Below are 27,602 nucleotides of genomic sequence, written 5' to 3'. Positions count from 1 at the left end.
TGCCACCCAATCTAATTAAACTGTACCATAACCGCATTTTAACATCAATAATGCATTTGGGGCTGGGGTCTGGGCACGCAGGCTCACGAGGGTGTTGCCTGCCACGACTGTAAGAAGGGTGCAGCGGAATATGCTGCTACGCTCTGTTGGGGTGTACCGAAAAACTCCTTGGGGGGCTGGGGGCTTTGCTAGTGTTAATGGCGCTATGTCCATTGTACTTATGGATACGAGAACAGGCAGCGTGGTATTGGATAACCAAAGGGAGGATTGAAAAGACCAGAGAGATTATGGGAGTACAGGTAGGCGACAAATTTGAAATTTGGAGAAGGGTGAGGATTTATAGCAGGAGTCATGGGAGAATGAGGAAAGGTGGCGGAGGGTCTTCCAACTGCTGCCTGACTTAGGGAGAGACCACAGATGGGTTATTTTGAGCCGAGTAGGGGTCTGTAGCACTTCCGTACAGGGCATGCACCATATCCGACATACTTATGTCGATTTGGGGAACGGGCTACACCCGCGTGTGACTTTGGCGCTGAAGAAGGTACTCCCGACCACTTTACTTAAGTGTGTCCAATGTACGACTCCGTGGCATCCGAACTACGACACCAATTACCGAACGGCGACACCTATTTCCTGCTACGACATGCCAATACCTATCAGATCGTCAACACCTTGGCAAAAGAGGTATCACAGAAGAACCTGAGGGAGTTCATTAGGGACCATAATGGTCAATGAATAAAAACCGATAAAGACTGAGATGCACCTGCCCACTACTGCTGGGGCGCGGAATGGGCGATCGTCGTTACTACCTAGATTCGCCGCGCTCCAGGATCAGAGAGGCAAGTGTATCAAAAATATTAACCTGATACAGCACTTCCATTTAACTATTAGGTATTGGCAGTATAGATCAGAATGTAGATATTAACTAACACTGCAGGGACTTAAAGTAATTTGGGCCAGCCCAGTGCCAGGGGCACGCCCACTGGGATTAGCTCGGTGGGCAGGCCAGCAATAGTAAGATTGTAGTACTACCGGCACACTTGTAACGCTGCAGAATTAGACTTTGTATTTTCTAGAGTAGACTAATAGATTGGCATTTACCTTGTCCATGGCTATATTAATAGCCACTAACTAAAGTAAAAAGCAGCAATTGTTGTTGTAATAATTATAAGACCCGCTAATTACTTAAGGTAGTGGGCTATTTTGTATGATTATTATTGTATTGTACCAATAACGTTTCTTTTTTGTTATAAATGCAGACTTGGGTTGCTCCCATGTCCCCGCCAGAAGGGTATGCCCCGAAAACGTTTCCCAGACCATAACGCTTCCTTCTCCGGCTTGGACAGTTCCAACGATTGTTACAGAATTTTTGCTTTCGGACGTTTCACGCCGTAAACAACAACGATGAATTGTCACCTGAAAAGGCCACCTATCATCACTCAATGGACGCCCAGTTGCAGTATTGGCGTGCAAATTCCAGCCTTCGCTGCCGATGAACCCCAGTCCGCATAGGTGCATGAACCAGGCGCCTGATGACCAACAACTTTTGCTGAACGGTCGTTGAGGATACGTTGTTAGTAGTCCCTTGGTTCATCTTGGGGGTCAGATGCTCAACAGTTGCACGTCTGTTCGCCCGTACACATCTCCGCTGCCCTCGTTCACCCTTGTCATCTATGACCCATCTTGCACCATAATTGCGTAGCCAACGGTTGTGAATGGCGCCATTTTGCCAAGCATGTGTACTTTAACCACCACGACACGCGAACAGTTTACAGACTTACCCGTTCCGGATATGCTTCCACCCTTGGCCTGAAAGCCAATAATCGTGGCATTCTGTACGTCAGACAAGTAGCGCCTTTCCTCATTACAACAACAACTGCACTGTTTTCCGCGTGCCCCTGACACGCTGTATATGCTCTGCACTGTTAGTGCAGCCACCTTCCGTCTGAGTGGTAGTCGCACGTTGACGTCGAACATAGGTGGTGTTCACATTAACGAGACTGGACCTTGTATTATCGTTTCCACTGCCGTCGTAAGATGGTTTTGGCAACTTTACGGCGCGTTTCTCGATATTTTACTAATTATTTACATTAAGAGCAATGTGAACTCTGGCCTCTCTCCAAAACATATGGACCTACCTAAATTTATGATCAGCACAAGAATAAACTCCGATCTAGTCTTATGAAGGGCATGAGTAGTACCAAAGCTAGCAGTAAAGCATCGTTCTCTGGTTAGGAGATCTGACCACGTGTACTCTTCCTTATACGCTTTATGCTGTGTGTTTCAGCAAGGAATTTTAGAAGTAACTGCCACGAATAATTTGTGGGATGAGTAGTAAACATGAAATACCCTTCCTCATTTCCTAACTCAGCGGGAAAACAGAACGAAAGTAGGGGTAGACACACACGACCACAAACTTGTGATATTATTATTTCATTTTCTGTACAATGTGAACTTTCCATCAGTAGTGTTCTACACGACTGTCTTTGTTACCAGTACAAATGCAGACACGGTTTTCTGCTGTTTATTTTACTACTGAATCCCAACAAAATGAAGAGTGGGAAGGGATATTCGTACCTTGAAAACTTATCTTATCCCCTTTCGTCACTGGCTCTTACGCAATCACTGACTTTCATTGTTTCTGAATATGATCCGACGTGTATGTTTAGTGCGTAATTTTAGTGTTATGCGCAAGCCACCATGTGTGTACGCGGAAATTTAAAATCATTGACGTTATTGTCAAAACATTTCATGTCTTTAATGTTCCACGAAGGTGGACACCTGGTTCTAATACTATGTTTCCTCTATTATACATCCAACAATGGTTGAGGTTACTTCTTCGAATGTTAACAATCGCACTCTATGTGATCAAAAGTGGCTGAAAAAGACTTAGAAGTGTAACCGAAGTTTAACAAGTTCCTTTCAGCACTCATGTGATGACCTCACTCTTTTCGTTATTTAGGGTCAACTGCCAATTTTAGCCTAATTCAGATATCTTTTCCTAATCGGTTTTCAGTTTGTTTTGATCCTCTGATGAATTTATTAGTCGATAAACGACAGCGTCATCTCCAAACAACCTAAGACCGTTGCTCAGATTCTCTCCCAAATGGTTTATATAGATAAGAAACAGAAAAGGGCCTATAACACTACCCTGGGAACGCCGGAATTCACTTCTGTTTTCCTCGATGACTTTCCGTCAATTACTATAACCTGTGACCTCTCTGACAGGAAATCAAAAATCCAGCCATATAACTGAGACGATATTCCATAAGCACTCAATTTCACTACAAGCCGCTTGTGTGGTACATTGTCAAAAACCTTCCGGAAATCCAGAAATAAGGAATCGATCTGATTTCCGTTGTCAATAGCACTCAACAGTTCATGCGAGTAAAGAGTTAGTTATGTTTCACAAGAACCATGTTTTCTAAACCCATGTTGACTGTGTGTCTATAGTCAGGTTTCTTCGAGGTAATACATAATGTCCGAACACAATATATGTACCAAAATCCTGCTGTATATCGACGTTAATGACATGAGCCTGTACTTAAGTGGATTACTGCTACTACCTTTCTTGAATGTTGGTGTGACCTGTACTACTTTCCAGTCTTTGGGTACGAGGCTTTCGTCGAGGAAACGGTTGTATATGATTTTTGAGCATGGAGCTAATGCACCAGCGTACTATGAAAGGAACCTAACTGGTATAAAGTCTGGACCAGAAAACTTGATTTTATTAAGTGATTTAAGTTGCTTCACTACTCCGAGGATATATACTTCTACGTGACTCATGTTGGTAGCTGTTCTTGATTAGAATTCTGGAATATTTTCTTCGTCTCCTTTCGTAAAGGCAGTTCGTAAGGCTATGTTTAGTAACTCTGCTTTGGCAGCACTATCTTTGATAGAATCTACACTGCTACCACGCAAAGAAGGCATTGATTCTTTCTTGCCACTAACATACTTCACGTACGACCAGAATCCCTTTGGTTTTTCTGCCGGGTTTAGAGACAAAGTTGCGTTGTGGAAACTGTTATATGCATCTCGCAATGAAGTCCGCGCTAAATTTCGAGCTTTGGTAAAAGATGGCCAATCCTGGGGATTTGCGTCCATTTAAATTTGGCATATTTGTTTAGTTGTTTCTGCAACAGTGTTCTGACCCATTTTGTGTACCAAGGAGCATCAGATCCGTCGTCTTTTTATTTATTTGGTATAAATCTCTCAATTGCTGCCGATACTATTTCTTTGAATCAAGCCACATCTGGACTACACTTAATAATTTGGAAGGAGTGGAGACTGTCTCTCAGGAAGGCGTCAAGTGAATTTTTATCTGCTTTATTGAATAGGTATATTTTTCGCTTATTTTAGGAGGATTTGGGGATTACAATATTCAGTCTCGCTACGATAACCCTGTGTTCACTAATCCCTGTATCCGTTTTGATGCTCGTTATTAACTCAAGATTATTTGTTGCTAAGAGGTCAAGTGTGTTTTCATAACCGTTTACTATTCGCGTGGGCTCATGGACTAACTGCTCGAAATAATTTTCAGAGAATACGTTTAGCACAATTCCGGATGATGTTTTATGCATACCTACGGAATTAAACATGTATTTTCGCCAACACATCGAGGGTAAATTAAATTCACCACCCGCTATAATCGTATGAGTCTGTTACGTTTGAAATCAGACTCAAGTTTTCTTTGAACCTTTCAGCAACTGTATCATCTGAGTAGGAGGTCGGTAAAAGCATCCAGTTATTATTTTATTCCGGTTGCCAACACTGATCTCTACCCACACTAACTCACAGGAAATATCTACTTCAGTTTCGCGACGAGATAAACTACTTCTAATAGAAACTAACACTCAACCTCCAACCGTGTTTAGCCTATCCTTTCGGAACACCGTTTCGTTATTTGCAAAAATTTCGGTTGAGCTTACTCGTATATCCGGCTTTAGCCAGCTTTCATTGCCTTCTATTAGCGCTTGGAGCTCTGGTATTTTCCCAACACAGCTACGACAATTTACAACTGTGATACCGATGGTTCCTGTATCTACGGTCTTCCTGTGTTCGGGCTGGACCCTTTGAGGCTGAAGCCCTTCTTGTGTTTTCCCGAGACCCTCTAACCTAAATACCACCCATTCCACGCCACACAGTCCCTGCCACCCGTGTAGCCGCCTCCTGCAATTCATACTGAAGTGGCTTTCAGAGAGTTCTTCCAATGACATTCAAACAGTTTCTTACCGCATCACTCTCTAACAAAGCATGGGATATCTTTCTGTACGAACTCTGACTTCTTTTATTATGATGATCATTTCTCTCTGTGTAGATGGGCGAAAATAAAATATTTTCACATTTAGAAGTGGAACTTAGTGACAGAAATTCCATGAAAAGATGTCGCCGCAAAGAAAAACGCCTCCGTTTCCTGTAGACGGCCTAATAAGCCTCAACCAAATTCGAAATAAGCAAATATCAGAAGAACAATAACACTGTGCTTGTTATTATATCTTAAAAATACCTTTGTTTCAATGATGGTCGTCCCAATTCGCTTATCATATCCCTGGCACTGTATCCCCCATTTAGCTATACTACAGTACAAGCTTGCATTCCCTGGACTTTTTGCGATGTCCACCGTCAGTCCTGTCTGGTGAGGATCCCATGCAGCACAGCAATATGCTAGCAGAGGACGAACAAGCATTGTGTAGGCAGTCTCTTTAACAGACACGTTGCGTCTGGAAACAAAAATTAATCTTTGGTTTACTTTCCTCACGAAATTTTCTGTGTCTCTGTCCCAACTAAAGTTATTCGTAATTGTAATCCCAAAAATTCCAATCAGCATTTAGATGATTGTGATTTTTCGTGTAAGCTACATGTACCAGATTTCTTTTTTTACTTATGTCGATGACTTCACACTGTGCCTTATTTAGAGACAATTGCAATCATTCGCATCATTTGCACTGAAAAGCCAAAGAAACTGGTACACCTGCCTAGTATCGTGTAGAAACCTTTCGAGCACGCAGAGGTGCCGCAATACGACGTAGCATGGACTCGACTAATGTCTGAAGTAGTGCTGGAGGGAAATGACACCATTAATCGCGCCCGGCTGTCCATAAATACGTAAGAGTACGATGGGGTGGAGATCTCTTCAGAACGACAGGTCGTAAGGCATCCCAGATATGCTCAACAATATTCACGTCTGGTAAGTTTGGTGGCCAGCCGAACTCTGAACAATGTTCCTGTAGCCACTCTGTAGCAATTCTGGACGTCTGGGGTGTCGCATTGTCCTAGTCGAAGTGGCCATGTCCGTCGGAATGCACAATGGACTCGCACCTAGACGGATCAGGGGTCCCATATCATTCCAATTGCATACGCCCCACACAATTACAGAGGCTCCAGCAACTTGAACAGTCCCCTGCTGACATGCAGGATCCATGTATTTATGAGGTTGTCTCCAGACCCGTACACTTCCATCCGCTGGATATAATTTGAAACGAGACTCGTCCGACCAATCAACATGTATCCAGTTATCAACGGTCCAGTGTCGGTGCTGACGGGCCCAGGCGAGGCGTAAAACTTTATGTCAGGCAATCAACCAGGATGCACGAGTAGGCCTTTGGCTCTGAAAGCCCATATCGATGATGTTTCGATCAATGGTTCGCACTTTGACACTTGTTGATGACTCAGCATTGAAGATTGCGGCTATTTGGCCAAAGGGTGCACCTCTGTCACGTTGAGCGATTCTCTTCAGTCGTTGTTGGCGATATTTTTCCGTCCGCATTGATGTCGGAGATTTGATGCTTTACGGATTCTTGATATTCACGGTACACTAATGAAAAGATCGTATGGGAAAATTCCCACTTCATCGCTACCTCGGAGATGCTGTGTTCCATCGCTCGTGCGCCGGCTATAACACCACGTTCAAACTCACTTAAAAAGTGATAAGCTGCCATTGTAGCAGCTGTAACCGATTTAACAACTGCACTGTCTAATAGAGGCGATGCCGACCGCAGCACACTGGACTCGCATTCGGGAGGACGACGGTTCAATCCCGCGTCCGGCCATCCTGATTTAAGTTTTCCGTGATTTCCCTAAATCATTCCAGGCAAATGCCGGGATGGTTCCGTTGAAAGAGCACGGCCGACTTCCTTCCCCGTCCTTCCCTAATCCGATGAGACCGATGACCTCGCTATTTGGTCTCTTCCCCCAAACAATCCAAAATCCGATCGCAGCCCCGTATTCTACCTGTTTCCGTATCTGTGTATTTCAATACGCATGCCTATACCAGCTTCTTTCGCACTTCAGTGTAGATATCGTGTCTAATTCGTTTTTTAATTGGTTTTGGTCTTCTGATGACTTTAATAGCGGGTAAATGGTAGTATCATCTGCAAACAATATAAGGGGGCTGCTCGCATTATCTCCTAAATCGTTTTTGTAGGTTAGGATCAGCAAAGGGTCTGTAACACTTCCGTGGGGAACGCCGAATATCACTTCTGTTTTACTCGATAATGTTTCGTCAATTACTACGTACTGTAACCTTTCTGAGAGGAAATAAAGGATCCAGTAGCACAGCTGAAGAAATAATCAATAGACAAGCTATTTAATTAGAAGTATCCTGTGAGGAACAGTGCCAAAAGAGTTCTGGAAATATATAAATATGGAATCGATATGAGATCGCATGTAGATATCACTCATTACTTCATGCGAATAAAGAGCTAGTTGTGTTTCAGAAGAACAATATTTTCTGAATCCGTGCTGAATGTATGTCAATAGACCGTTACCTCTGAGATAATTCATAATTTTCCAACCCAGCTTGTATTCCACAATCCTACTGTCAATGGACGTTAGTGATACGTGCCTGTAATTCAGCAGATTTATCCTATTTCCTTGCTTGAGTATTGGTGAGGACTTTAAAACTTTCCAATCTTTCGGAACGGATCTTTCGTCGGGCGAGTGGTGATACCTGTATATGTTTGTGAGGTATGAGGCTATTACATTAGCATACTCTGAATTGTTGTGCTCTCTGGACAGGAGAACTTGCCTTTAATAAGTGCTGTAAGCTGCTTCGCTGCACCGACGATATCTACTTCCAAATTAGTGATGTTGGCAGTTTTTCTCATTTCAAATTATGGAGTATTTATTTCGTGCTCTTTGGTGAAGGAATTTCTGAAAACTGAGTTCAATAACTTAGCATCAGTGGCGCTGTCATTGGTAATATTACCATTGATATCGCGCAGTGAAGGCATTGATTTTGTCTTTCCGCTTGTGTCCTTTACATATGATGAGAATCCCTTTGGTTTTTCTGTTAGCTTTAGAGGCAGAGTTTCATTGTGGAAGCTATTAAAAGCACCTCAGTTTGAAGTCCACACATAGTTTCGAGCGTCAGTAAAAATTTCCACTCTTCGAAAATCTGTTTCCTTTTAAATTCGGCATACTTTTTTCGTTGCTTGTGCAACAGTGTTAGAACCTGATTTGTCTATCATGGGGATCAGCACCATATTTTATTAATTTGTTTGGTATAAATCACTCAACTGCCCCAGATTCAATTTTTTTTTATTCAAATCATATCCCATCTACGCTTAAATAGTTTGTCTGGAAGAAGTAGAGGCTGTCTCTTAGGAAGGGGTGAAGCTAATTGCTGTATATGCTTTTTCTTAAACGGATATGTTTTGCGTTTACCTTTGGTGGATTTGGATGTTGCGTTGGTTAGTCTCGCTACAACGATCATGTAACAGTAATCCTTGTATCCGTTGTGATACTCGCTATCAGCTCAGGATTAATTTTTGCTGAGAAGTCAAGTATGTTTTCGCAATCATCTTACGGTTCGAATGGGCTCCTCAACTAACTGCTCAAAGTAATTTTCTGAGAAACATTCAGCACAACTTCTGACCTGCTCCGTGTGTGTTCTTTCGCCAAGAAATCGAGGGTAGATTGAAGTCACCACCAACTATAGTTGTATGAGTGAGATAGTTGTCTGTGATGAGACTCAAGTTATCGTTGAAGTTTCAGTAACTGTATCTTCTGAGTCAGAGTGTTGGTAAAAGGAATCAATTATTAATTTATTCCGGTTGCCAAGTTCAACCTCTGTCAATTGTAACTCACAAGATCTATCTACTTCAACTGCCCTACAAGGTACACTATTTCTAATAGCAACAAAGACGCTGCCAATAACTCGAATATATCCTTTATAAACACTGTTAGATCTATTGTAAAAGTTACGGCTTAACTGACCTCTGCCGTTAACCAGCATTTGGTACCTATAACGGTTTGAGCTTAAGTGTACTCTGTTAGAGCTTGGAGCTCTAGTTCTTTCCCAAAAAAGGTATGACAGTTTACATTTACAATACTGATTGTTGCTATGTCTACGCTCTACCTGCGTTCGTCCTGAACTCTTCGAAACTGCAGCGCTTTCTGCCCTTTCCGGAGACCTTCCAAGCTAAAAATCCGCCCAGTCAATTCCACACGCCCTCCCATTACCCGTGTAGCCGCCTCCGGCATGTTGAGACCAGCTGACGTCTTAAGCAGAACCTGGAGCACCAGCACCATATAACCCCAGTCGAGAAACCTGGAATCTACGAGGCCCTAGAACTGTCGCAGCATCTGATTCAGACTTTCCACTCGGTTCTGTATTAATGGTCCGCAGTCGGTCCTGTCGACGATGCTTCAGGTGATGAGCCCTGCGTTCATCTCTCAAGAAAGACTGACAGTCCTTACCACTTCAGACAGCCGTCCAAAACCTGAGAGAATCTCTTCAGATTCAAAGCGATAGACATCATACTGACATGAGCCATCACCTGCAGTTGGCCACATCTGGAAGCACTCATTGCACATTGAGAATGACTCCTCCCGGTATGCACACAGAGTGCCGACTGGATTTCTACCCCTCCTCGGTAGCCATATCTGTAAGGGGGCTCATAACGCATCAGACACTGGAGCTCACAGCTACCCGCAAACCCTTCCTCTATGAATGCACATATCTTGCGTGTAGAGAGGCTTCATCTGCTTCAGCGTCTCTGTCAGCCATAGCAAGCACCCGAAACTTGTTCATCTGATGAAGTGGGAAGGCACTTCGATTGGTCCTTTCCATAGTTTTCCGCAACCTGACACTTCTTGGAACAATCTCCTACTTGACCATACGTGAGGGGTCATCATCAATGCCGGGGGCGATAGTGGCTGACTGACCGGGGATACGAGAGACGTGCTGGACATATCATGCATCCCCACATCGAGCCAACCAGAGCGATGGCCATTGGCAACAGCCTCTAGCTGCATGACCGAAGGTGGCATCAACTGGAACTGTGAGCGAAGGGTCACCAACTCAACCCGCATCTGAGCACAGCAATCACAGTCCCTATCCAGCCTAACGTCGGAGGAACTATAAAATAAGCTGTGATTAAAACGCGGAAGTCGCAAACGGGACTGTGTGCTGTGAACGCTGCTGCCTGGATGGGAGCTGGTGATCAACTGTTCCTAATTAAAAGAGAAACAAAAGCCTATGTCAAGGAGCAGACCAGCTGGAGGACTTTAACATCCCTCCCAACGACATGTAGCCTTTTCTTAGCCTTTGGATACTCCTGGAGACTGTTGATGTGATCTCTGATTTTCATTAACTCCTTACAAACAAACACAGTAGTAGTAAAAAAACTGGTATGTTTTTAGTTCCCAAAGCTGATTATAACTATCTTTAATAAAACAAATGCCTTCGCTGTTCTGTAAATCCATGGTCAGAATAGCTCGAAGTAGACAGACCATTCTCTCGAGTGACTTCAAACTCATTATATCTGTCACGTTAAACACTGCCTTAAATGCGGCATGGTATTATTTGATGATGGTGGACTGCCTTGTCGCGGTGGTAACATCAGTCCCCGCCAGATCACCGAAGTTAAACACTGTTGGGCTGAGCTAGCACTTGACTGTGTGACCGGCCGGTCTTCCGAGCGCTGTTGGCAAGCAGGAGGCACTCAGTCCTCGTAAGGCAAACTGAGGAACGGTTTCATAAACTGACATACAGCCGGGAGAGCGGTGTGGTGCTGATCTCATGCCCCTCCACATCTGCATCCAGTGACGCTTGTGGGCTGAGGATTACAATGCGGTCGGTCGGTACCGTTGGGCCTTCATGGCCTGCTCGGACGGACTTCCTTTAGTATTATTTGATGAGCCACCTTTTTCTGTGCTGGCGTTTAGGTCATATTTTACACAGACTGGTCAAACCAAGACCATTGCAAAACTTCCGCATCGTGTAGTCGCTGCACAGGAAGCGAAATTGACACGTGTTTGGATCCTGTTAGATCTGGACTGGCACTGTGTACACAAACAACAAACTAATTTTATCCTTATAGTATAGATACTCTCTTCATACCATTCCCGCGTACCTTGTAACCTTACGATACTAACCACAGGTTTTAATAAACTTTAGTACCCACCAGGGATTACGCCTAGTTGCTGGAAGACAAAGGCATTTTTTTTAAATAAATAAACCCATAATGATAGTCATTTAATCTGGTTCACAGTTTAAATCAGTTAGATTTAAATCTTACTTTATATTTCAATATCTCGGTGACATTAAGAGTTTGGACGTTTCTATGACCACCATCACTCATTTACTCATTAAACACCCGGAATATATCTTCCTTATAATATCAGTTTACAAAGTATTTGCGAAAGAAAAGGCCACAGATCAGACGTTTATGTGAGCTGTAAGGTGTGTTAATGATATCATATAGGCATAAGAGTTCACCTGCGTTCTGCCCAGTGCCGTTGTGACTTCTCACACGATGAGAATGTCAACCAAACCCCTCTAACCCCTTATTTAGACCTCTTATTTAGACGTGTCTGCGATGGCGGTCAGAGCCGTGACAGCCCGGGTTGATATCACGCGGTTTTTTTTTGGGTGGTATATAAGCATTTCAGATGCACCACCACTAAAAATCGAAACGACAAAACCTCAGGTGGTCGCATAAAGGGATCAGTGAAACCACCCCTTCCCTTGTGGGGTTGATTGCCCCACGTTTCGCGGTCGAAAACGACGGTTGGCTGCATGGTGGGCCACACGAAGAAGTTCTTCACTGCCTCTGACACTGCTAACATCCTAGGACGTTTCAACCCTTCTGTAAGGACGTTGTGGGGCTGCATCCCCGTTGCACGAGATGGAACCCCTTTGAGTGCAGCACGACCGCAATTTCTGCTCTCGTGTACATGTTGGAGCCACTAGGGACAGTTCAAAACGTCCCCTTAGGAAAATTTGTGAATGGATTGCTGATAAACCTCTTACATTATTTGATTTCCCAACAGCTGAGCAGAACTGAACGTACTCAGACATTTCGCTCTTTACCTATTCTGATCAACACTAAACTGACACTCAATATTTTTAGCGCAACTCAATCTGACTTTCAATAATCAATACAAAAGAATCGCCCTGACTAACATTAACCTATACCTTTCACAAATCACTTACCTCACAAAAATCTTCGTTACTCGAACTACTGCAATACAGCGAGCGCCACTACTGCCAGCTAAATAAAAGATTCAAACTGCTGAAGGCACTAACTACTGATAGGTATAGTTAGCAAATGAAAGATTTTGATAGAGAACAAGCAATGTATTCGCCTTAGAAGCGTTCATGAAATCCAGTCTTACAAATTTACTGTCTCTGTCCAGAGCATCCGCTGTCAAAATTCCGCCATCTCTCTCCCCACATCCACCACTGCTGGCGGCTCAGCTCCAACTGCGCAACGCTACGCGCTGTTAACAGCCAACTGCCCAACACTACAATAGCGAATCTTCAAACAATGCCAACCAGCCACAGACTTCACACAGCACAGCCAGTGATTTTCATACAGAGCGCTAGGTGGCGTTACCAATATAAAAACCTAAACAGCCTACTTACATAGCCCCCATGCTCCCCACAAAAATTTTTCAAATTATTTTGGGCAGTGGACAACACATATTTGAAAAAAAAAATCCATAATTACAATAACAAAGATATCAAATGCACACACTTATTGATACACTGTTAGTCAAAAGTAAAAATTGTTCTCATAAAGACAGCCCTGATCGTTTATCACAATAGTAATTACAGTTTCTTTTTCACAAAGTCTCGTTAGTAAAAGAAAATGCACATGGAAGTAGTGGATATCCATGCAGTCTTGAAGAAGTAGTGTTGTCCTTCCAACAGAAAGACAGTGCTGACTCTTAACATGCAGACAGGTAATGGGCCACAATAGAGCAAACCCACCACAGAGTCAGTCGAAGTTTTGAAGAATATTGGTAAGTAGGTCATCACAGAGCAGACCCACTGTAGTCCTGGTAGAGATTATGGTACTGGTGGGCCACCAGAGGTGCAGACCCATTGCAGTCCCTGTAGAAATAATGGTATTGGTGACCCATCAAAGATGCAGACCCACTGTAGTCCCTGTAAAGACGGCCAGCAGCCGTCTGTTGCGACTGTGCAGGTGCACAATCACCATCGAAGAGTCTTGCCGACAATATAGCAAGTCCATAAACCACCACTTGTGCACTCACAAAGTTTCTGAAAGTGTCTTTAGAACCAGCAATACTGTTAACCAGTCCCTTGCTGCATTAATAACACACATGCAAACACTAACAGTCCCAACTTCTCACATATTGTGCATATACTATGACCAACAGAAACATGTGCAGTGAAATGAATGCTTACAAGTTTCTTAATTTGATGAACTGGTGTCAATTACAATTTTATAACATGAGAATATAATTACAAAGGTACAGAAAACATCATTAAAACATAATAATACAGATAACATTTTTAGTAATACAGGCTTTACAAAAGAATAGAAATAGACATATGCATCAGTGTTACAGGAATTATGACATAAGTAAATATATAAAATAGTGAGAATAGTTTACAAAAAAATTATTTCACACATGAGCATTAAAACAGAATAGAATAAATAATGTCTAAACATCTTTACAAAGAATATAACATATTATTAGAAAAATTCGACAGATAACTTGTATCAGCTAAACACATAATGACAGGAAGAACACAAATACACAAGGGTACACAAACACCTAGCAGAATAACACAAAAGGAAAGGACAGGGTTTGTTTTATTGCAGTATTTTGCAAACAAAACTTTCTTTACTTCTTCGAGGTCTCTCTTCATTTATCATTATTCCCAGTAAGTCCTATCTATACCTGTTGTCCCTAAACCCTACTGTTTTGTTCATATCCTCCTTCTAAATAAATTTTTCTCATTCTACAATACTCATTTTTGTCCAAATATTTTTCATATAGCTTCTCAATGCATTCTTTCCCTGTTCTTCATAGTTAGTTTCTTATATAGTCTACCCCCTCTTAAGTTAACTTAAATCTACTCAGCTCAGATATATAAATTAAGGGACGAAGCAATGCAGCAGCACAAAACAATTAACACAAACAGCAATGACAAAAAAATGCAAATTGGCAAAGCAAGCAGCAGTATATCTAAATTAGCAAAGCAAATGCAATGTTACAACTAATATAAGGCAATGTGCAGCAAACAAGATAAATTAATCAATAGTAAAACTGGCTTAACACAAGGTAAAATTCAGTAGGACAGTGCCTGACAAACAGCTGCAGCAAATGCAGTAACTTATACCTAAACATGACAAAGCTCAAGCAGAAAAAATATTACAGTAAAGTTAGGAAATGTTTAATACCTATGTCACATCTTAACACTAGAGTGATGCATCACCTTGACTTACTCTACGAAACAAGTTACCCAGTCATTGACAAAAATTATGTATGCAATTCCTGTGAAGGAAAATGTGTTTTTGTGCTCCCTCGTTTTTTTTGGAACTAGATCACAAAGTTATTATTTACTGGATCTTTAAGCATAAAATATCTATATTGGTACTTCTATTAAATTTTATTTTAACCAGTGCTGCAGTGCAGCTAGAAACTAGATATTAAACAAAATGAGCAATCTCTCAGCTAGAAAGACAATAGATGTAAAATGTTTCTCATCATTTCATTAGGCATTTTAGTAAATATCATAAATTAAGAGCTCCACAGCGTAATCATACGTTTTCAAGTTCAAGCGTGTCGTATTTGCGATGCTTTCTACAAAGAAATGTCATTAGCAAGGATAATGGCCTCTTTTCTTCCCACCTAATGGCTTTGGCTCCTGGCAGCTGGCAGCTGGGTTCCCACAACGCATTACGCCAAGGTCACTTAGCATTCTTACCGAAATATTTACGACAGCAGTTTGCACTACAGTGACAGTCTCACATAAAAAAATGTCACAGGTCGGGAAATTGTGATACAAATGTGTAGAAACAAAATCCTACAAATATAACCGTGTCCAAAAAATTTTCGTTGGCATTGTGATACATTCATGCATTTACATGCATTTCATAACTCTTAATGTATGATTCTTGGTTTCCAACATCCTTTTTCACAAATCAGAGTCCCTAACCACTACTCATTATTCCTTACTTTTTTACACATATACATATTCGTCGACACTTATTCAATATCTCATCATAATAAATATGTAGCATAATCAAATTCCTCATATACCATCAGCTTATTGATCATAAACATACCTCAACAGCATAATACACGTCGTCATTGTAATAATAACGTCATAACACCTCAGTCAAATCTCAAAATCGTCATACTTCCTCCAATACTTTCAAAAACCTAAAGAAAATTGTCTGCTCATTTTAATAGTGTCATCTATCTCAAACGTACATTAAAAATCATGATTCCACCCCAAATACATCATTCAAAGCTCTCATAGTATCACAATGGTTCCGAAAAATATATGAACATTTCACAAAGTACAGACAAAATACAATTTCATAAGTGTTAAGTTATCCAACTGTGTAATTACGTTAACATCTGTCACTGATGTAGTAAAAAAAAATTGTTTCTCTGTTAAATAATCAGATAGCTGTGTAATTCTGTGTTAGAGAAATATGGTACCGATGCGTAAAGTTGTATAGGCAAATACCATATTAGCTAGAGCTCCTTGTGCTTGCCAAACACATGGTACACAAAGTAAACGTGTACCCCCCTGAGGATTAATGTAATTATACCCTCAGGTGTTACACATTACAGCAATGGAATGAAATGTATCACAGAAAACCTTTGTATCATTGTAATTCAAATATCTTTAAATATAAACGTTTTAAGTACAAAATTAATCACTCAAAAACGTGTCCCTTACTGCTAAATGTGCGTCTTGCTGTAAGATAATGCTGTGGAAGTGTCGTAGTTATGTCCTCCGAAAGCTAAGTTCTGCAGAAGTCAATGTACTTACCTCATCATGAACAAAAGTGAGATGCTATGCGTATAGATATCATAGTTATTACGCACATTACTGTTATCAAAAAGTACTTCAAATGAAGAATGTCTTTTCAAGTAAACCAAAATGTTGCATTAAAATCTCATTAACAGTATATGTTGTAAGTATAGCCTTAGCCTTATAGTCGTTACGTAATCGTGCAACTAACAAGCGAGAATGTACGCACACAATAACACTGTGTCCTCTGTTCACTATGACAATGCATTTGTAATTACTTGTCTAAATAAGTTCCCTAGGTTCTTGACTGGATAGTTAACTTTAAAACATAGTTGCATGTTAACAGTTTCTACTAGTAACATGAAGTGAAAAATTTTATAGTAAAAACTAAGTTAAAAAACAGATTATCTCTCATTAAATGGTTTTACATGTGAAATATGGTGCAGTCCTTTTACCCTTTATAGTGTGCAGACATTCTACTTCGAAGCAATTATCATCTTGTATACGTCGGTAAGGAATGCTAAAATTTTTCTCAAGGTTAGCGTGTATGTTATTTTTCCCTGAGCCAGCCGGCGCACGTGGCTGCCTGCGGTGCGAGTCATTGTCTGTTTCTTTGTTGGCGCGCGTCGTTATTGGGATTTGGAGATCTAACTTCTACAAATTCACCTTGTCGAGAAAGCCTTGCCCTGTTTGAATCCCAACAATTCTGATGAAATTCAGGACTGTCGTTTTGTCGGTAGTTTATATAGTTTCTTTTTTGTCAGTCATGTGGTGGAGAATTTCTCCCGGAATCGTAACTGCATGGCGGACCGTTGCATCTCCCATGATAATAATTGTTTTGGTTCCCATATTGTCTGTTTCTCTGATTGTCTCTGTGATAGTCATTACCATGGAGAGGTGATCTTTCCCTGTAATTATTACTACTCTGCCAATGGTTGTCTTCCGTTCGTTTCTGTTTTGGTCACGATTTACATTGTAAGGATAGCCTTGTCGTGTCCAGTTATTCTTTCTGTCATCGGAGAATTGTGACGGATGTGACCTGTAATTGTTGTGCTCTTGTTTTCGCATTCCGCGATTGTCAGCGTCAATTTCCAATTCTTGTAACAGTCCCTGAAAAGCTTCAATGTCGTCATTGCAACGTCCTGCCAAAATAATATGTCGTAAATGTTTAGGCAATTTGATTAAGCAAATGCAGACGAGTTCTGAGGGGCTGTGTGGGTTTGAAAGATACTGATTCTTATGTAACATGTCTTCGAAATATTTGACAAGACTGGAAAATACAGATTGTTCGAAATATTTCATCATTATGATGCTATGTTTTACTCGGTCTTGTGTAGCTGCAGACCAATATGCTGAGAGGAAGGCATGATAAAATTATCCTTCACTGTGACAACCGTGAATGACCGATCGCATTCTTACAGCTTGTTCATTCTCTAAATAGCCACACATAAATTCTAATCTGTGCTCTAATGACCAGTTGGGAGGAAAACAATGAGAGAATTGATGAAGCCATGCTTGTGGATGAATGTCGTTGCCAGAATTCTTAAATGTTTTGAATTTACGTGTAGTAATGAACAGTTTATAGTCAAAATCATCATGTCGGCGAGTCGCATATCGGTCATTGTTACTTCGTTTCGGCGGTTCCATCTCAAAATTCGGTGTAACTTGCCAATTTCTTTCATAATTTCCGAAGTGCCTTGTGTTATTATTTTGTGGCTGTTCTGTATTTCTATGTCCCTCTTCCCATATTGGAGGGCGAATGTCCTCTGAAATATGTAGTTCTTGTATTACGTGTGTCAACTGATCTTGTACTTCCCGGATTTCTCTTTTGTACTGTGTATTGATTTGATTTTGATTTTGTTTGAATTTTCTAATTTGTTCGTACTCTTCTGTGTCAGTGAGGGCTACGGGTCTTGTGTCATTCGGATCATCATCTACCTTTGTAGGTAAGTTATTGAACTGTTTCGAAAGTTCGGCTTTTTTATCCGATAGTGAACTTATTTCCTCAGTGTGTTTTTCTGAACCAAGTTTCAGAGTGTCCATTTGTGTTGAAATCATATCTACTGTGTCCTTTAAGTTTTCCTGAGTTTTTGCAAGTTGTGTAATCGAATCGGTAGATGCAACTGAGTCAGTTTTAGCTTGCAAGGTGTGATTTTCATGAACAATAGTTCGCAGTTCCTTTATGGCTGCTTATTGATTCTGTAATGGATTTTCACGACGCGAAAAAATAGGTTGAAAATGCTCACAAATTTGTGTTTTTACGTCATTACAGACTTTTTGAAATTTCGATTCGATTTTATGTAACTCAGCAGTTAAGCCTTCACGTGTTTGTTCAAGCGTGGTGTCTAACTTTTGAAACTATTGCTGTGACTGTTTTTGACTTTGTTCCATTGCGTCTAACTGTTGCTGTGTTTGTCTCTGGTGTTGTTCCATTGTGTCTAACTTTTACTGTGTTTGTCTCTGACTTTGTTCCATTGTGTCTAGCTTTTGAAGATTTTGTTCCTTTGTGTCTAACTTTTGAAGCTTTTGTCCCACTTTTTTCATTAATTGTAATTACAATGCACTGGTGTCTGAAACATGTTCCTCAGTGCTATTCGGCAGTGCATTTGAACCGACAATATTCGCGTTTTCAAAAGCAGAAAATATGTCTTGAGATATTTGAGAACGCAAAACCTGAAAGTAGAGTACTTGCGACATTTTGTCCTGTCATTTCGGATTCCTGAGGCGAGCTGTTGCCGACCGATCTATCGGTAATGCTTCCCTGTTCACTAATTGTTTCACTGTCTACACCATTATCTGCCGCCCGCTCGATTTCCCTATGCACAATTACCAAGTTACTACTTTGAACATTAGTGTATTCACTACACGATGGTGCTGATAAGCTACACTCGTCGTCACTATCATTTCTCAATTTACTTTCTAGCCTAGTGTTACGGTTTCACACGCCATAATTATCACGTTTTTCACACGATAACAAGAAAAGCACAATTTGAAGAGCAAAACTAAGAAAACATATTAGCATAGCACTGAAAATATCATCTCGTTAATTGGAACCGCAGCTGCGAAATACTTGGTACAAATCTACATGCAAGCCACAACTGTTTTACTGTCCAACAATAAAATACTACAACTACACAGGGAATTCTCTCTATAATTACGTGCGCTACACTAATTACACAAGCTACAAGAAAAAATCAGAAGATTCCAATGAGGTATCCTCGGCTATGGGTCGATATATGAAGCGTCCCCGTAGAAAAATTTATGAGTGACTGTGCTGATAAACCTCTTACATTATGTGATTTTCAAACAGCTGAACAGAACTAAATGTACTCAGACATTTCGCTCTTTACCGATTCTGATCAACACTAAACTAACACACAATATTTTTAGCGCAACGCAATCTGACTTTCAAAAATTCCCACAAAAGAATGGCCCTGACTAACAATAACCTATACCTTTCACGAATCACTTACCTCACAAAACTTCTTTACTCAAACTACTGTAATACAGCGTGCGCCAATACTGCCAGCTGAATAAAAGATTCTAACTACTGAAAGCACTAGCTACTGATAGGCATAGTTAGCAAATGAAAGATATTGATAGAGAACAAACAATGTATTTACCTTAATAGTGTTCAAAAGTCATAATATATAATCAGTTCATGACATCCAGTCTTACAAATTTACTGTCTCTGATGGACACACGTTCAGATCATCCGCTCTCAAAACTCCGCCATCTCTCTCCCCACATCCACCACTGCTGGCGGCTCACCTTCAACTGCCCAACACTACAATAGCGAATCTTCCAAGAATGCCAACCAGCCACAGACTTCACACAGCACAGCCAGTGATTTTCATACAGAGCGCTACGTGGCGTTATCATTATAAAAACCTAAACAGCCTACTCACAAGTTCTAAACCATTCGACGAGATCGGAACGTGTTCCGAGGCAGCAAAGAAAACTGATGCTTTTTCAGCTCTCCTGTTTCCTACACTCATGCGACGTGATTGCGCGGGAGTGAAACATTCACGTATGCTTGAATAAAACGCCAAAGGATGCTACTAAGATCCACCCGCCCCAGCTCGGGAGCATCCTTGATGTCCTCCACGCAACTTTATTGACCACGTTACAAGTACAGTGGCAGAAAAAATTGCAACCCCCAAAAATAATATAGGCAGAGTAATGAAATTTCAGGACTGCATATGTACAGATAACGCATTTAAGTGATTAATACTGCAAGATCAAAGGTTAATGCAAGCGCGAGGTAAGCCATTGCAAAGGTTGGCTTAGGGTTTCTGCTTTGGAGTAAAAGACAATTTAGGCGGGCTACAGCAGCCTCTTGGGTGAGTTGGTATAGAAGCTTCTGACAGGTACATTTTTGACTTGTTTAACAAAAGTTGGTGTTGGCACTGAGGGTGTTGCGTAACTGGGGTCAGTTTCGATTTCGAAAAAGTGATAACTGCTTAGCCATGTAGACAAATACAGAACAGCATCTGCTTTCGTTATAAATCCGATGAAGAATAATATTTTTCGATTTAATACTGCTTAAGCAATTCTAAAACCGTTGTTGAACAAAGAAATACAAAATTTTACGCAAATTTGTTGTGAGGTATACAAACAACTTATTTGTTTTGTATAGAATTTAATTTTACAGCATGTATTAGAACCTAGTTAAGAGGCTGAAAGAAAGCGTCAAATACATAACTAATTTTAAGAACACTTTGGGATCTAAGTGTTAGTACATAGATAGGATAAATTGATATAAACAGTTTGGAACTTGGAAATAAGGTGTTTACGACTGTCGATAATCTTCACAATTTTACGCAAATCGGTTGGACTAGAAGAGAATGCTGTAGATTTTACTTGACGTCACCGCAAAAACGGGTCTGAAGGTCTCATATGAAAAGAGGGAAAATGTGAATACAAAGAGCAAGGGGAGAAATACTTTGAGCTAAAATATGCGAAGAATAAAAGGATCGACAGATTCAAGTACTGAGGATAATAGATCTAACGAAATTGTTTGGAAAAAGAGGCAGTCAAAAGGAGAGGCAGAAAATAACGCTCTGCTTACAAACTAACATAGAATTGGTACAACAAATGGGTCATATACTACAAGACCAAAATCAGGAACTATAATTCAGTTATCAAACCAGAAGGACTCTACGCTTCAGAGTGTCATATTTTAAATAAAAAGTAACTTTTGAAAGAGCTTTATTAGAAGGAAAGGAAGAACTCAAGGGAAATTCTGGGACCCCAGCAAACTGCTGATGGAAAAATAAGGAAAACAAGTTGCTCTACAAGTACACTGGAGAGATCTGGGACACAGTGTTGAAAATTTGGTTTACATTTTCTGGGCAACAATAAGAATCGACGAAAAACGACTGAGCAAAAAGGACTTTAGTTAGCTAATTGAAGTACTCGCACACCTCTAAGTAGGTAGAAGAGGTCAAAGAAGATCCACAACAAACTGATGTTAAACTACAGGTAGCCCAAATCAGAGAAGAATTCACATGCAAAGTCAACAGTATAAAATCATCTAACGTGAGACAACTATAAACGAGGTACATACATTACATATCCCAGGAGGAGAAAAGGAATAGAAGTGAAAGAATAATGAGGCTCTGGGAAGAGAGCAAGAAAATGTCCTAGAAGCCTTACGTTCTACGTGGATCATTGTTGGCCAAATTCGGAAGAAAAATAAATTCTTGTCTCCCAGTTGCCAGGTACAAATCTGTCAATTGAGTCCCTTTAAATTATCCCCTTAATTCTGCTGTGGAAAGGTGACCTGGAATTTAAGATGGATCCGAATCGAGTGAAGATCCTGAAAAGTTTTCGCATCACTAACATGTAAACACTAGGTTAAAGATTGTTTGTTGTTGTTTTTGTTGTGGTCTTCAATCCTGAAACTGGTTTGATGCAGCTTTCCATGCTACTCTATCCTGTGCAAGTTCCTTCATCTCCTAGTACCTACTGCATCATACATCCTTCTGTATCTCATTAGTGTATTCATCTCGTGGTCTCCCTCTATGGTTTTACCCTCCACACTGCCCTCCAATGCTAAATTTGTGATCCCTTGATGTCTCAGAACATGTCCTACCAACCGATCCCTTCTTCTAGTCAAGTTGTGCCACAAACTTCTCTTCTCCCCAATCCTATTCAATACCTCCTCATTAGTTATGTGATCTACCCACCTAATCTTCAACATTCTTCTGTAGCACCACATTTCGAAAGCTTCTACTCTCTTCTTGTCCAAACTATTTATCGTCCATGTTTCACTTCCATACATGGCTACACTCCATACAAATACTTTGAGAAACGACTTCCTGACACTTAAATCTATACTCAATGTTAAAAAATTTCTCTTCTTCAGAAACGCTTTCCTTGCCATTGCAAGTCTACATTTTATATCCTCTCTACTTCGACCATCATCGGTTATTTTGCTCCCCAAATAGCAAAACTCATTTACTACTTTAAGTGTCTCATTTCCTAATCTAATTCCCTCAGCATCACCCGACTTAATTCGACTACTTTCCATTATCCTCGTTTTGCTTTTGTTGATGTTCATCTTATGTCTTCCTTTCAAGATACTGTCCATTCTGTTCAACTGCTCTTCCAAGTCCTTTGCTGTCTCTGACAGAATTACAATGTCATCGGTGAACCTCAAAGTTTTTATTTCTTCTCCATGGATTTTAATACCTACTCAAAATTTTTCTTTTGTTTCCTTTACTGCTTGCTCATTATACAAATTGAATAACATCGGGGAGAGGCTACAACCCTGTCTCACTCCCTTTCCAACCACTGCTTCCCTTTCAAGCCCCTCGACTCTTACAACTGCCATCTTAAATCTATACTCGATGTTAAAAAATTTCTCTTCTTCAGAAACGCTTTCCTTGCCATTGCCAGTCTACATTTTATATCCTCTCTACTTCGACCATTATCAGTTATTTTGCTCCCCAAATAGCAAAACTTAGGAGACTGAAATAATCCGTGGTCAGGGCGAGTTCGATCCAGCGACCATTCGGTTGCAGGCACGTGGTATACCACTTAATCACCAGGCTCAACAGAGCAAGTAATTCATTGGCAAAAAAATTATTTTTTTATCGTTTGAAGAATAACACACTCCGTTTCTGGGAGTTAATTCACCAATGAATCCAGATCAAGTTTCAGAGAGTCTGTATCGGTCTCAGTTTTCACGTAATATTATTGTTATTATGTTCTTCAGTCCGAAGACTAGTTTCATGCAACTCTGCATGATACTCTGTCCCATGCAAGCCTCATCATCTCTTAATAACCGCCGTAACCTACAGCCTTCTGAATCTGCTTACTGTATTCATCTCTCCATCTCCCTCTACGATATTTACCCCTCGCACTCCCGTAGAATACCAAATGGGTGATCCCATGATTTCTTAGAATGTGCCCTGCACCCTTCAACTACTTCAAGTGTCTCGTCTCATAATATAAATCCCTTAGCATCGTCTAATTTAATTAGATTGCATTCCGTTATCCTTGGCTTCCTGTTGTTTATTTTCCTTTTACATCCTACTTTTGAGACATTGTCCATTCCGTTCAACTGCTCTTCCAATTCCAAATTCCTACTTCAAAATTTTCTTTGGTTTCCTTTACTGTCTGCTCACTGTACAGATTGAACAACATCGGCGATAGGCTACAAACTTGTCTACTTCGTTTGCAACAACCGCTCCCTTTCATGACCCTCGACTTATAAATACCAATGGAAATGGCTGTCTCTATACCTTTAGATGAGCCCTAATTTCTCTTACCTTATCTTCGCGGTTCTCGAAACGCGGAATTAACGTTGAGGACAGTAGAGTCGTTCTGTGGTCAGTTGTAATTGCCAGTTCTCTAAATTTTCTCACTAGTGTTTCGTGACAGGAATGTCATCTTCCCTCTACGGATTCCCACATGAGTTCACGAAGCATATCTGTAGTATCCCCCGCCGGCCGGGGTGGCCGAGCGGTTCTAGGCGCTACAGTTTGGAGCCGCGCGACTGCTACTGTCGCAGGTTCGAATCCCGCTTCGGAAATGGATGTGTGCGACGTCCTTAGGTTAGTTAGGTTTAAGTAGTTTTAAGTTCTAGGGGACTGATGACCTTAGAAGTTAAGTCCCATAGTGCTCAGAACCATTTTTTTTTTTTTTTTTTTTTTTTTGTAATACCCCCTTGTTGACCGAACCCACCGCTAATAAATCTGGCCAGCCAGCCAATGAATTACTTCGATGTCTTTCTCTATCCGACCTGATTATAACTTGGTTGCATATTAAAAGTATAAGACGTTTGCTCGCGGCTAGATGATATACACTGTAAAACATCAAATCTCCGTCATCGCTGCGACCGGAAAAAGTTCCTGCAAGAACGGGACCAACGATGACTGAAGAGAATCGTTCAACGTGACAGAACTGCTACCCTTCCGCAAATTGCTGCAGTTTTCAGTGCTGGGCCATCAACAACTGTGGGCGTGCGAACCATTCAACGAAGCATAATCGATATGGGCTTTCGGAACCGAAGGGCCGAGCGAGTGGGTGTGTACATGTATGGAGACAACCTCATGAATCCATGGACCCTGCATATCAGCAGAGGACTGTTCAAGCTGGTGGAGGCTCTGTAATGGTGTGGGGCGTGTGCAGCTGGAATGATATGGGGCCGCTAATACGTCTAGATACGACTCTGACAGGTGACACGTACGTAAGCATCCCGTCTGATCACCTGCATCCATTCGTGTCCATTGTGTATTCCGACGGACTTGGGCAATTCTAGCAGCAATATTCGACACCCTACACGTCCAGAATTGCTATAGAGTAGCTCCAGGAACATTCTTCTGAGTTTAAACACTTCCGATGGGAGCCAGACTCCCCAGACACGAACATTTTTGTTCATATCTGGGATGCCTTCAACGTGCTGTTCAGAAGAGACCTCCACCCCCTCGTACTATTACGGATTTATGGACAGCCCTTAAGGATTCGTGGTGACAATTCCCTCCAGCACTATTTCCGACATTAGTCGAGTACACGTTACGTCGTGTTGCGACACTTCTGCGTTGTGGTGGGGCTCCTACACGATATTAGGCAGATATACCAGTACCAGTTTCTTTGGCTCTTCAGTGTATAAGTACAATATCCCAATTAAGAAACATAATCCCGGACGGTTTCTGCGCACTGCTAGCAGCTGCTTCCGGTGTCTACTGAAAGATTATGTAAACGTCTCTATGATAACGCCATTCCATACCTTTACAGGATATTGTTTTCGCCTAAAATCGTTTGGGCTTCACGGTTGAATGTTATCAAAAGTGGTGCCAGGTGTCCGGGATCTCCTGACTCAACTGTAGTAGTGTCTTAGTAGTAAAGAATAAATGTATTAAAACTTCATGCATGATGCGCAGTTTTTTAACGTATCTTAGCGTCGGTGACGTCTACCTCTTGAACTATGCGTCATAAAATGATACATTTGTGAAGATACATCCAACGGCATGTGTGGATACTGTCAGCAAAATCTGTTGCGAATATAGTTAGTAGCAAAGAATTAATAAATTTATACACCATGCATGTTTGGCAATTTTTCACACATCTCATTGTTTGCGACGTCCCATCTTCTAAACTGTGATAGACAGATGGTCCATACTCCCCAGAGATATGGGTACCAAATTTGGTTGAAATCGGTCCATTGGTTTAGGAGGGGGCGTGGAGCATACACACATACACAAACACATATGTATGTACATCCATTTTTATAATGTGTACGGATATAGATGCAAGAGTGAGACCCATGCAGAATGGAAATACGTACAAATTCGTTTCAAGAACCAACGTCACAATATAGTTCAGCTGAAATCAAACCAGGACCATTATGGCCTAAATATGTTACACACTGGTGTAGATTAGTAACAATCAATGAGTGGCCTCTTGCTACTAAGCAGCGATTGGATGAGTTAAGTGAAGCATTGTACTTTTTCACCACCAACCATGATCAAAAAGTATGATTTAATTGTGGCGGTGGTTTGAAGTATTGGTTCGAAAATGATGAACGATGGATATAATAGGCTCTGTGGTTCTCCAAGTGTATGTTTGAGATTCGCATAAGGGGTACTGACTTTGTGGATACTATCTGCCGAACGAAAAATGTGATAATTACAGGAAACGATGTTCATATATTAAAACTATCCGAAATATTCCGAACAAAGAAGAGTCTCGTGAACAGCATGTATCTGAGACGGCTTGTCTGTGTAAAATTTGTTTCCAGAAAAAGATAAGTGCAAAGTTCAATCCATGTGGACACAATACTACTTGTCTTAAATGTACACTCATATCTGCATTAAAGCACAATGAATATCATCTCTCGCCCTCTCTTTTTTAAGGAAGTTCATGTGTGTATCCACACGCAATTCACCGACGAACTCCATGACGCTAATATATTTACAGAGGGGTCCAAAAAATGTATCCACTGTTCAAAAGTCCATAACTTGCAAACTAATTGACGGAGTTGTCTCATTTTTGGTGCAAGTGTTGCTTAAAGTCCAACTTAAAGATTTCACTGTAGGTGTTCGAAATGGTCACCATTAGCATCCACACACAAACGATGCCGCCGAACTCCAGCACGAATTACTGACTGCAACGTGTTCAGCTGAAAATTTGCACATGAATGTACGATGGATTCTCGAAGTTCATCCAATATGCGTGGCTTCTGTCGATAAACGACGTCCTTTAGTGTTCCCCACAGGTAAAAGTCCGGAGGAGTTAGGTCTGGGGAACGTGGTGGATACTCCACAGGACCTCTACTGCCTATCCATCTTCCTGGTAGATTTTCGTCGAGATATGCCCTAACACGATTTTGGTAGTGGGCTGGGGCACCATCTTGTTGAAAGTAAATTCCATAAGAGTCTCGGATGGCAGGTAGAATGGATGTCTTAAGCTTCTGAAGGTACACCTCACCGTTAACTGTGCCGTCAAAGAAGAATGGCCCAATCAAGCCCGGTAAGACAACCCACACCACCCATTTACTCCTGGCAAATTCACGGCTTTGTCTACATGGACGTTCGGATTTTTGGCGGCCCAGTAGATGCAATCGTGGTGATTTACTGTACCATTGAGTTTGAACTGTGCGTCATCAGACCACACAATAATCTCTGCAAACTCTTCATCGTTGCACACCATGTTAGTAAACCACTCGCAGTCATCCATTCTACGATCTGGGTCGTCCTCGTTCATTGGGTGTAGCAATCGTGGGTTGTAGCACTTCCACTTTGCTGTCTTCAAAATTCGCCGAACACTTCAGCGACTCACTCCAGTTTCACGGGCACACTGTCTCACAGTGTCTGTCATGAGCGAGTGAATTATTGTAACA

This window comes from Schistocerca serialis, chromosome 4 (assembly GCF_023864345.2).
Source record: "Schistocerca serialis cubense isolate TAMUIC-IGC-003099 chromosome 4, iqSchSeri2.2, whole genome shotgun sequence".
In the NCBI taxonomy this organism is placed as follows: domain Eukaryota; kingdom Metazoa; phylum Arthropoda; class Insecta; order Orthoptera; family Acrididae; genus Schistocerca; species Schistocerca serialis.
The sequence above is the reverse complement of the archived record's forward strand: the minus strand, read 5'-3'. Positions refer to the sequence as shown.